Below are 12165 nucleotides of genomic sequence, written 5' to 3'. Positions count from 1 at the left end.
CCTCTAACTGCTGGGCCAGTTGAGCATTCTTCCAGCCTATAGGAGGGACAGCCTCTCCCTCTCCTCTAACTCCTGGGCCAGTTGAGCGTTCTTCCAGCCTATAGGAGGGACAGCCTCTCCCTCTCCTCTAACTGCTGGGCCAGTTGAGCGTTCTTCCAGCCTATAGGAGGGACAGCCTCTCCCTCTCCTCTAACTGCTGGGCCAGTTGAGCGTTCTTCCAGCCTATAGGAGGGACAGCCTCTCCCTCTCCTCTAACTGCTGGGCCAGTTGAGCGTTCTTCCAGCCTATAGGAGGGACAGCCTCTCCCTCTCCTCTAACTGCTGGGCCAGTTGAGCGTTCCTCCAGCCTATAGGAGGGACAGCCTCTCCCTCTCCTCTAACTGCTGGGCCAGTTGAGCGTTCCTCCAGCCTATAGGAGGGACAGCCTCTCCCTCTCCTCTAACTGCTGGGCCAGTTGAGCGTTCCTCCAGCCTATAGGAGGGACAGCCTCTCCCTCTCCTCTAACTGCTGAGCCAGTTGAGTGTTCTTCCAGCCTATAGGAGACAGAAAACCATGTTTTAATAGGGAGCAAGACACTATGTCCGAGAGTGAAAAGGAACAAAAGAAAGAGGAAGAGACAGGGAGGCAAATAAGAGAAAGCAAGTTAGAAAGACAAATAACCAGAATATGTCCAACCAAGAAAGAGAGGAGACTATTTTCACAGGTGACTCCATGACACACCCCCACCCCTTTCCATCCGTGACACCACACCCACCCTTCTTGATTGTGTCGATGAAGCCTTCGTTCTGGGGCAGGGCGGAGACCGGGTGTTTGATCCTCTCGGGGATCCTCAGGTTCTGTCTGACCAGTGGGTGTTTGAGCAGGGCCACCTGGGCCAGGGAGAAGCAGTTGGATGTCATCCAGTATGTAAACACCGCCTGGGAGAGAGAGACACACACATGGGAGATTAACAGACCAGCCCTTTGATGCTCAGACAGGGTCATACTGCTACAAGCGTGTCTGCTGTTTAAAAATATATACTTTTTAAATGTCCAATTGGATGGTTTGAAACAGAGGGGGAGAAGAGTAGGAAGTGTGGACATGGGGATAAAACCCAGGTATCTGGTTGGGAGGAGGAGCTACAGAGCCTTCAGAAAGTATCCACACCCCTTGACTTAGTCCACATGGTTGTGTACAGCCTGAAGTCACATTGATTAAATATCAACAATTCTCACCCATCTACACACAATACCCCATAATGACAAAGTTCAAATGTTTTAAGATATTCCTGCTAATGTATTGAAAATACAGAAATATCTCATTTACATAAGTATTCACACTCCTGACTCAATACTTGGCAGCGATTACAGCTGTGAGTCTATCTGGGTCTCTAAGAGCTTTCCACACCTGGATTATGCAACATTTGCACATTATTCTTCAAGCTCTGTCAAGTTGGTTGTTCATTATTGCTAGACAACCATTTTCACGTCTTGCCATAGATTTTCAAGTAGATTGAAGTTAACTTTAAACTCAGCCACTCAAGAACATTCACTGTCTTCTTGGTAAGCAACTCCTCAGTGTAGATTTGGCCTGGTGTTTTAGGTTATTGTCCTGCTGAAAGGTGAATTCATCTCCCAGTGTATGTTGGACAGCAGACTGAACCAGGTTCTCCTCAAGGATTTTGCCTGTGGATAGCTCCATTCCATTTATTTTTTAATCCTGAAATATTTGTTTTATTCTGTACAGGCTTCCATTTCACTCTGTCAAGGTTAGTATTGTGGAGTAACTACAATGTTGTTGATCCATCCTCAGTTCTATTACAGCCATTAAACTCTAACTGTTTTAAAGTCACCATTGGCCTCATGGTAAAATCCCTGAGTCGTTTCCTTCCTCTCCAGCAACTGAGTTAGGAAGGACGCCTGTATCTTTGTAGTGACTGGGTGCATTGATACACCATCCAAAGTGTAACTAATAACTTCACCATGCTCAAAGGGGTATTCAATGTCAGATTATTTTTGTGCCATTTACCAAAATCTAAATGCTTCTTTGCGAAGCATTGGAAAACCTCCCTGGTCTTTGGGGTTCAATCTGTGTTTGAAGTTCACTGCTGGACTAAGGGACCTTACAGATAATTGAATGTGTGGGGTACAGAGATGAGGTAGTCATCAAAAAATCATGTTAAACACTATTATTTCACACAGAGGGAGTCCATGCAACTTATTATCAAATTTAAGCACATTTTTACTCCTGAATTCATCTAGGCTTGTCATAACAAAGGGGTTGAATACTTGACTCAAGACATTTTAGCTTTTCATTTTTAATTCATTTAGAACAATTTAAAAAAAAAACATAATTCCACTGAGACATTATGGGGTATTGTGTTTAGGCTAGTGACAAAACATCTCAATTTAATCCATTTTAAACATAACAAAATGTGGATAAAGTAAAGGGGTGTGAATTCTTTCTAAAAGGCCCTGTATGTGACCAGCCAGGATGGTTACGGCTAGAACACAGGCTCTGCATGACCCTGCTGTTCTTATCTCAATGAGACTAACCTTGAGAAATAAAGGTTGAATAACAAGGAAATAAACAAAGTATCCCCATACTGCTGAAAGCCTTGTCAACCACACTTCCTCGTTATTCTTTTGAGAAAAACAGGTTAGCATACTGGCTCCATAATGCCAAGCCAGACAGATACACTTGTGACACTGCAGTTTTTAATCTCAACACGCCTAACCTGGAAAAATATTAAAGATGAAATCCCAACGAAATGAACAGAACAGAGCTACTGCATAGTTGTTGTTTGCGGAAGACGCATGTCATAACATGATATTGCCACAGGGGGGTGCAAGAAATAAGAGAGCGACCGACCGTGGGGAAGTTGATGGTGAGGGGGAGGTTGACGAAGGGCATGATTCTGAACACTGTCTTCATGGCTTTCAGGTTAGGGTTATCCACACCAGACTCTGCCCCCAACTGAGAAGACAGAGACAGACAGGTGGCTGTTATTCAGGCTCAATACTGTTAATACTATGCAAATATTATTCATACTCTTATATTCAAATATTTCAATATAACATTTATAAAACAAATGTATTGTCTGATAAAAAAAAGCTATTCTTCCAGGCTCAACACAGGTGAATAATATTTTCCCCAGACACGTCTTCTTCCCAATAGCCTGGGGACAGGGTTATGACCTGACTAAACTTAGATAAACTTACCTCCAGGATGGCAAACATTGTTCCGGTCCCAGCGATGGGGAGGATGTAGAAATGGTCTGCTGCTGTGAGGTCTAAGAACCACAAGCACCCTCCTGTCTGCATACTGGGGACAGGGAGGTAGGACATCTGAGAGCAATGAAGAACGAGATGAACACTGGAGTCTGGAAATAGAGAGGTGGGATTAGTCTTGGGTCCTAAATACTAGGTCCCATTAATAATCTTCTTTCTCCTTGTTCATTACATCCCCTAAATCAAAAAGCATTGTATTATGAGGAGGTATGGGCTATAGTGGGAGTTTATGATATTACTTATATAGCAGTTATTTTCCTTCCAATCAGTGGAGAGAAACAGAGAGTGGGAGCTTTAACTGACCTGCACCAGAGGGACCAGGAAGCCACGGAGAGGGTTTACGTCATGCTGGTCAGGTCAGGTCAGAGTACGCCTTAGCAACTAGGAGAAACACAGAAATATTACCTCACATGAGAAACTGAGGGAGACGTCACACACTACAGCAGGGATAATCAACTAGATATTTTATTGAGCGGGAAGTCAGCGGGCCAAAACAAAATTACAAATCATTTGTAGACTGCAAATTGACCGCAAGAAGCCCAAACAGATATAAACTAAAAACAATCCTTTCAAACCTTGCTTACATTTGTATACAATCACATCTCTCTCTATATTATGCGTGGGAATATTTTGGAACAGGTATCCAAAATAAATAAAAAAATCACTTGGAGCTGATTTGTTGGGATTTTGTCTTTTATGTAACAGATCAAGCCTAGCCCCGGACTAAAAAGCACTTTCAAAGGAGATTCTCCATTGTTTTTTCTAGTATAGGACCAGGCTTCATCTCTATCTGGGTAACCAGCCCTAAAAGTAGAATAATGAAATGAGAAGAGTAGAGCAGCAAAAGAAGGGAACAGTTACAATGGGAGATGAAAGGGGGGATAAATACAGAGGGATGATACAGATGAGTCATGAAATGGAAGTTAGTTGAGGAGGAAAGAAGACGAACAGTCAAACTTGTTTCCGCTCCGTTTGGCCTCGTTCATCTTGTTGGTGAATTTGGTCATCTCTGGCATAACGTTGTTCAGCTTGGCTGCCTCCCTCTGACTCTTCACGATGACTGGGAACACCATGATGCGGGCCAGCACTGTGCCTGGGTGTGTAAGAGAGAAACATCACTACATTTCAAGCTTCTGCCTCTAACCCTGGGAAACTCTTCTCCACCTCCTTCCTGCGGATGACTGTCAACCACTTTGGAAAAAAATGGATGACGACATCCCCTACTCATTCACTCAGCCCACTCATTCACTCAGCCCACTGAGCCTACTCATTCACTCAGCCCACTCATTCACTCAGCCCACTGAGCCCACTCATTCACTCAGCCCACTGAGCCCACTCATTCACTCAGCCCACTCATTCACTCAGCCCACTCATTCACTCAGCCTACTCATTCACTCAACCTACTCATTCACTCAGCCCACTGAGCCTACTCATTCACTCAGCCCACTGAGCCTACTCATTCACTCAGCTCACTGAGCCTACTCATTCACTCAATCCACTGAGCCCACTCATTCACTCAGCCCACTGAGTCTACTCATTCACTCAGCCTATTCATTCACTCAGCCTACTCATTCACGCAGCCTACTCATTCACTCAGCCCACTGAGCCTACTCATTCACTCAGCCCACTGAGCCTACTCATTCACTCAATCCACTGAGCCTACTCATTCACTCAGCCTACTCATTCACTCAGCCCACTCAGCCTACTCATTCACTCAGCCCACTCAGCCTACTCATTCACTCAGCCCACTGAGCCTACTCATTCACTCAGCCCACTCAGCCTACTCATTCACTCAGCCCACTCAGCCTACTCATTCACTCAGCCCACTCAGCCTACTCATTCACTCAGCCCACTCAGCCTACTCATTCACTCAGCCCACTGAGCCTACTCATTCACTCAGCCCACTGAGCCTACTCATTCACTCAGGTTGTTGGGTGGCCGGACATCACTAGTCACAGGATTTGATCTGGAGAAAGAGGTGAAGGCTTAAGGTAGTTCTGTGTGAGTGGGCTCAGTAGGCTGACCACTTGACCCCATCCCCTCCTCCAGACCATCTCTGGAGACCTCCCATTCCTCACTTCCCTCATCCCTGACCACTAGCTGCATCCCCTCTGACTTCAAGATGGCCAGAGTTGCTCCCCTCCTCAAGAAACCAACACTCGACCCCTCTGACATGGAACTATAGACCGGTATCCCTGTTCTCTTTCCAACACACTGTGCTGTCTCTGACCAACTCTCTGGTTCTCTCTTCCAGAACGATCTTCTTGACCCTAACCAGTCGTGCTTCAAAAAGCTCACTCAACTGAAACTGCAGGTAGCCTAGTGGTTAAGAGCGTTGAGCCAGTCACCGAAAAGTTGCTGGTTCAAATCCCTGAGCTGGCAAAGTGGAAAAACCTTTTCTCTTTACACCAAGTCAACTCTATCATTTAACCTTTATTTAACTAGGCAAGTCAGTTAAGAACAAATTCTTATTTTCAATAACAGCCTAGAAACAGTGGGTTAACTGCTTTATTCAGGGGCAGAACGACAGATTTTTACCTTGTCAGCTCGGGGATTCGATCTTGCAACCTTTCGGTTACTAGTCCAACGCTCTAACCACTAGGCTACGCCGCCCCTGATCACATCCTATCATACCTGCCGCCCCTGATCACATCATACCTGCCGCCCCTGATCACATCATACCCGCCGCCCCTGATCACATCATACCTGCCGCCCCTGATCACATCCTATCATACCTGCCGCCCCTGATCACATCCTATCATACCTGCCGCCCCTGATCACATCATACCTGCCGCCCCTGATCACATCCTATCATACCTGCCGCCCCTGATCACATCCTATCATACCTGCCGCCCCTGATCACATCCTATCATACCTGCCGCCCCTGATCACATCCTATCATACCTGCCGCCCCTGATCACATCATACCTGCCGTCCCTGATCACATCATACCTGCCGCCCCTGATCACATCCTATCATACCAGCCGCCCCTGATCACATCATACCTGCCGCCCCTGATCACATCCTATCATACCTGCCGCCCCTGATCACATCCTATCATACCTGCCGCCCCTGATCACATCATACCTGCCGCCCCTGATCACATCCTATCATACCTGCCGCCCCTGATCACATCCTATCATACCTGCCGCCCCTGATCACATCATACCTGCCGCCCCTGATCACATCATACCTGCCGCCCCTGATCACATCATACCAGCCGCCCCTGATCACATCATACCTGCCGCCCCTGATCACATCCTATCATACCTGCCGCCCCTGATCACATCATACCTGCCGCCCCTGATCACATCCTATCATACCTGCCGCCCCTGATCACATCATACCTGCCGCCCCTGATCACATCATACCTGCCGCCCCTGATCACATCATACCAGCCGCCCCTGATCACATCATACCTGCCGCCCCTGATCACATCCTATCATACCTGCCGCCCCTGATCACATCCTATCATACCTGCCGCCCCTGATCACATCCTATCATACCTGCCGCCCCTGATCACATCCTATCATACCTGCCGCCCCTGATCACATCCTATCATACCTGCCGCCCCTGATCACATCCTATCATACCTGCCGCCCCTGATCACATCATACCTGCCGCCCCTGATCACATCATACCTGCCGCCCCTGATCACATCATACCTGCCGCCCCTGATCACATCATACCTGCCGCCCCTGATCACATCCTATCATACCTGCCGCCCCTGATCACATCATACCTGCCGCCCCTGATCACATCATACCCGCCGCCCCTGATCACATCATACCTGCCGCCCCTGATCACATCCTCACATGGTCTCTCCTATCATTGCTATGCGGATGACACACAACTACTTTTCTCCTCCCCGCCCCCTTCTGACACCTAGGTGGCGACACATCTTTGCGTGCCTGGCAGACATCTCAGCTTGGATGTTGTGCTTGGACCCGTGATCCTGGACAACACCCGGTTGTTCTCTGTAAACAAAGCAGTGACTCGCTCCTGCAGGTTCATGCTCTACAACATTCGTAGAGTACTACCTTTCCTCACACAGGAAGCCGCGCAGGTCCTAATCCAGGCACTTGTCATCTCCCATCTGGACTACAGCAACTCTGTTGGTTGGGCTCCTCGCTTGTGCCATCAAACCCCTGCTACTTAACTGGAATGCTGCATCCTGCCTGGTGTTCAACCTTTTTAAGTTCTTGCATGTCACCCCGCTCCTCCGCACACGCCACTGGCTTCCAGGTGAAGCTCGCATCCACTACAAGACCTTGGTGCTTGCCTATGGAGCAGCAAAGGGAACTGCCCCTGCCTACCGTCAGGCTATGCTCAAACCGTACATCCCAACCAGAGCACTCCGTTCCGCCACCTCTGGTCTCTTGGCCCTCCCACTCCATGGGCAGCTCCCACTCAGCCCAGTCAAAGTTATTCTCTGTCCTTCCCCAATAGTGGAACAAACTTCCCCCTAACGTCAGGACAGCGGAGTCCCTTCCCATCTTACAAAAATATCTGAAACCCTACCTGTTTGAAGAGTAAAGTAAATAAGTCACGGCGCCCCCGACGACTCCCTCAAAAAAGAATAAGGCACTCGTCTTTTCCTACTTGCACTGACTTTGTTGATAAATACTTTGTTGAGGGAAAATGTACTTGATACGATTGTGATGTATTGTCTCACCTAGCTATCTAAAGATGAATGCACTAATTGCAAGTAGCTCTGGATAAAAGCGTCTGCTTAACGACTAAAATGTCTCACCTACAACAATAGCTCCCCACCACGGCATCCCCATGTCCACATGCATGAATTCCAGTAGGTTTTGGACCAGGCCCACGGGGGTGGCGCTCCCCAGGCCCAGCTCTGATAGGCTCAGCTCTACTCCCACCCCCTGCAGAACATCCACTATGGTTGGTGCAGCCTCAAACACTTGCTCAGTGATTGGCTGTGTGTTTATAGAAGCGGGATCCATGACTATGGTGCTGAGGATGGATGCTTCCAGCACTGGAGATGCCGTGGGAAGGGTTTCACTTGGGATCTGAAAATATAATACCTCTTTCACAAACCAGGTGGAAGGATTTCCAAAGGGACAAACTATTATGACACAGGAAGTGTCTTGGATTTTGACCACATTTTTCAAGGTGTAAACACCAGAGCATGGTTTAACGTAAAATAATTTGAGAGAGGATCAGACTAGTTGCTGTATTTCACATTGACACCGACTCACCTGTGAGCTGTTGTGCCTGACGGCCACGGCACTGACCAATAAGAACCTCCCATTGTGACGTCGACCAAGAACAGCTCTAGTCGATGGACTCCTACATTCTACTGCTGTGTGAAGATGGGACCTCTGTAGAAACCTCTGTAGAAGGGACACACAATAACAAGTTAAAATCAGGTGAAGATGCACTACAACTTTCTGATCCACTTTACTTTGTGGCTTATTGTAGGATAGGATGACTTAGACAATGCAGCAGTAAATGCAGCATGATGACACACATGCAAAAGTCTGTTTCTAGCCAAGTTAGCTGTATTGTGGTTTGGTTTCAAATGGTCAGACCACCATAATTGTATCACAAATCTCAAGAAATATTGACTTCGGGGCAGATGGATGCGCACACAAAGTTATTGCTTACTTGTCATGATCATGTTTAGGCCAAGGTTTTCTATCATAGATCTAAAACTACATGCCACACACAGGATATAATATTGTAGCTACACATGTATGCATAACATTGTTGATGTTATCAAGGCTGTACCTAGTTAATGTTAGTTAGCTAGTTACTGGCTGATATGGGATCAGAGTGTCTGGTGTGACCACCATTTGAAGAGATACAAACAGGCACAGACATGCATACACACGTACACATGGATTTTGTGTTGTAGATATGTGGTAGTAGTGGTGGCCTGAGGTGTTGTGAATGTATCGTTTTTAAAATGTTTTAACTGCCTTAAATTTTGCTGTACCCCAGGAGTATCTGCAGCCTTGGCAGCAGTTAAAGTTAGCCTTGGCAGCAGTTAACACGCAGGTTGAAATATCAAAACAAACTGAACCAATTATATTAATTCGGGGACAGGTCAAAAAGCATGTAACATTTATGGCAATTTAGCTAGCTTGCTGTTGCTAGCTCATTTGTCCTGGGATATAAACATTGGGTTGTTATTTTACCTGAAATGCACAAGGTCCTCTACTTCAACAATTAATCAACAGATAAAACAGTAAACTGAATTAGTTTCTAGTCATCTCTCCTCCAGGCTTCTTCTTATGTTTGACTTTATATGGCGAGCAGTGTGGTCAGTATGTAAAGATCTCATCACGGTACCTGAGCATTCAAATTGCCATCGATAAAATGCAATGGTGTTCATTGTCCGTAGCTTATGCCTGACAATACCATAACCCCACCATAGGGCACTCTGTTCACAATGTTGACATCAGCAAACCGCTCGCCCACACAACGCCACACATGTGGTCTGCGGTTGTGAGGCAGGTTGGACTTACTGCCAAATTCTCTAAAATGGATGTTGGAGGCAGCTTATGGTAGAGAAATTAACATTCAATTATCTGGCAACAGCTCTGGTGGACATTCCTGCAGTCAGCATGGCAGTTGCACACTCCCTCAACTTGAGACACTTGTGGCATTGTGTTGTGACAAAACTGCATATTTTAAGGTGGCCTTTTATTGTCCCCAGCACAAGGTGCACCTGTGTAATGATCATCGTGTTTAATAATCAGCTTTTTGATATGCCACCATGTCAGTTGGATGGATTATCTTGGCAAAATCAGAAATGCTCACCAACAGGGATGTAAACAGTTTTTCACAACATTTGAGACAAATAAGCTCTTTATGCATATGGAAAATGTATGGGTTCTTTAATTCAGCTTATGAAACATGGGACCAACAGTTTACATTTTTGTTCAGTGTAACTAACATGTCATACATAACTGTCTGAACATGACAACTTGTGTATGCAGACAGTTGGACCCGGACTGCTACCAACAATGTTATAGCTTTGCAAACATACGTAACTGCAATCTTATATCCTGTGTTTGGCATGTAGATATTTGATATAAAAGGTGTAGGCTAATTCACTTAACGTTAGCTCAACATTGACTCAAAGTCACAGAGCCGTGCACGAAGTCGGGCGTGCTGTTTAGAATCGCTGTTAACGCTTGCTGTCAGACTAACACATGAATTCAACAGCACAAAGACATGAACAAGTCAAACCTGGTTCCATCTCTCTGTAAATGAATGGTTCCCCGGACTTGGTCTTCCAGCTTGTCTTAAAAAACATATAGTTAGCGAAACCGGAGTGACCCAACTCCTGATCGCAGCCATGTTGGAATGGTTAGTGAAACAACTGCTGGACAAACCACGTGATCCCAAAAATGTATGATCAAATAGTTTAAAAATGTATGTAAACTAGCTAAATAATTGGTATATTTTACTCACATAAAATATATGTAGGCCGATATGGATCTTACGTGTTAAATAATTCAAATGTATTGAAACGTTCAAAGAGAAAGACAGTAGGTATAACGTTATATGTTCAAGAGGCTAATTTAGTTTGTTTTCTCTCTTATCTGTCAATTTTTTTGTCAAGACTGTTTTTAATCTGTAACTTCCCTGTGTTGTAGTATGAAGATATTATGATGGAAGTCCTCTATTAAAACGAACTACACTAAACAAAAATATAAACGCAACATGCAACAATTTCAAAGATTTTACCACAGAACAATGAGACAGATATTTCACCAGATGTATAAATGTGAAGCATCCACTTGGCGTTTCCATTCACTACCAAATATGGTAGCGAGAGGAAGCCCAATGGCCGGTAATGGGAGAAGATGGAAAGAGATGGATTTTGGCAGATATTCTGCACATTTTCTCATCGATAAAAAATTTGATCTCAGTAAAATTTTCTATTTCCAAAACTATAATCTGTTACGAACAGAGTGCACTAAGTCTTGTAGACTTTACCCTTTACCAAAGTTTCAGAAAATTGCGTTGTTTAGGACAGCAAAGGCGAATTTAGTTATTGCGCACTTCAAAGTGGGCGTTCCCTAATGGAAATATGCAAATACACTCTAGAACGTATCAATAGGATTTCGCAAGCTCAGGCTTGGCTATGCCCACCCCCGTGCCTGTTCTGTCCACTCTGACTCATTTGTTGCCATTGGAAACAACAGGCTATCTTTGGTTATTTATACAAATCTTTGATTTTACTGAGTTACAGTTTATATAAGGAAATCAGTCAATTGAAATAAATAAATTAGGCCCTAATATATGGATTTCACATGACTGGGAATTAAAAAAGGTAGAGGAGTGGATCAGAAAACAAGTCAGGATCTGGTGTGACAACCATTTGCTTCATGCAGCGTAAAACATCTTCTTTGCATAGAATTGATCAGGCTGTTGATTGTGGCCTGTGGAATGTTGTCCCACTCATCTTGGCTGTGTGAAGTTGCTGGATATTGGTGGGAACTGAAACACGTTGTCGTACACGTCGATCCAGAGCATCCCAAGTATCTCCCAAGTGTGCATTCTAATTGCCATCGATAAAATGTGATTGTGTTCATTGCCGTAGCTTATGCCTGCCCATACCATAACCCCACCACCACCATGGGGCACTCTGTTCACAACGTTGATTTTGTATTATTCAACATTTTCAGCGGCTATGGACATACTGCCAAATTCTCTAAAGCGATATTGGAGGCAGCTTATGGTAGAGAAATGAACATTAAATTATCTGGCACCAGCTCTGGTGGATATTCCTGCAGTCAGCATGCCAATTGCACGCTCCCTCAACTTGAGACATCTGTGGCACTGTGTGGCAAAAGGGCACATTTTAGAATGGCCTGTTATTTCAGTTCATGAAACATGGAACCAACACTTTACATGTTGCG

General features: G+C 45.3%; 1 pseudogene; it reads right to left on the bottom strand.

The window, feature by feature from the left end:
* Positions 1-87: 87 nt before the first annotated feature.
* LOC120030284 lies at positions 88-10597 on the bottom strand (annotated as a pseudogene).
* Positions 10598-12165: the final 1568 nt, after the last annotated feature.

The sequence above is a fragment of the Salvelinus namaycush genome, chromosome 36 (genome assembly GCF_016432855.1).
Source record: "Salvelinus namaycush isolate Seneca chromosome 36, SaNama_1.0, whole genome shotgun sequence".
NCBI lineage: Eukaryota > Metazoa > Chordata > Actinopteri > Salmoniformes > Salmonidae > Salvelinus > Salvelinus namaycush.
The sequence above is the reverse complement of the archived record's forward strand: the minus strand, read 5'-3'. Positions and strand labels throughout refer to the sequence as shown.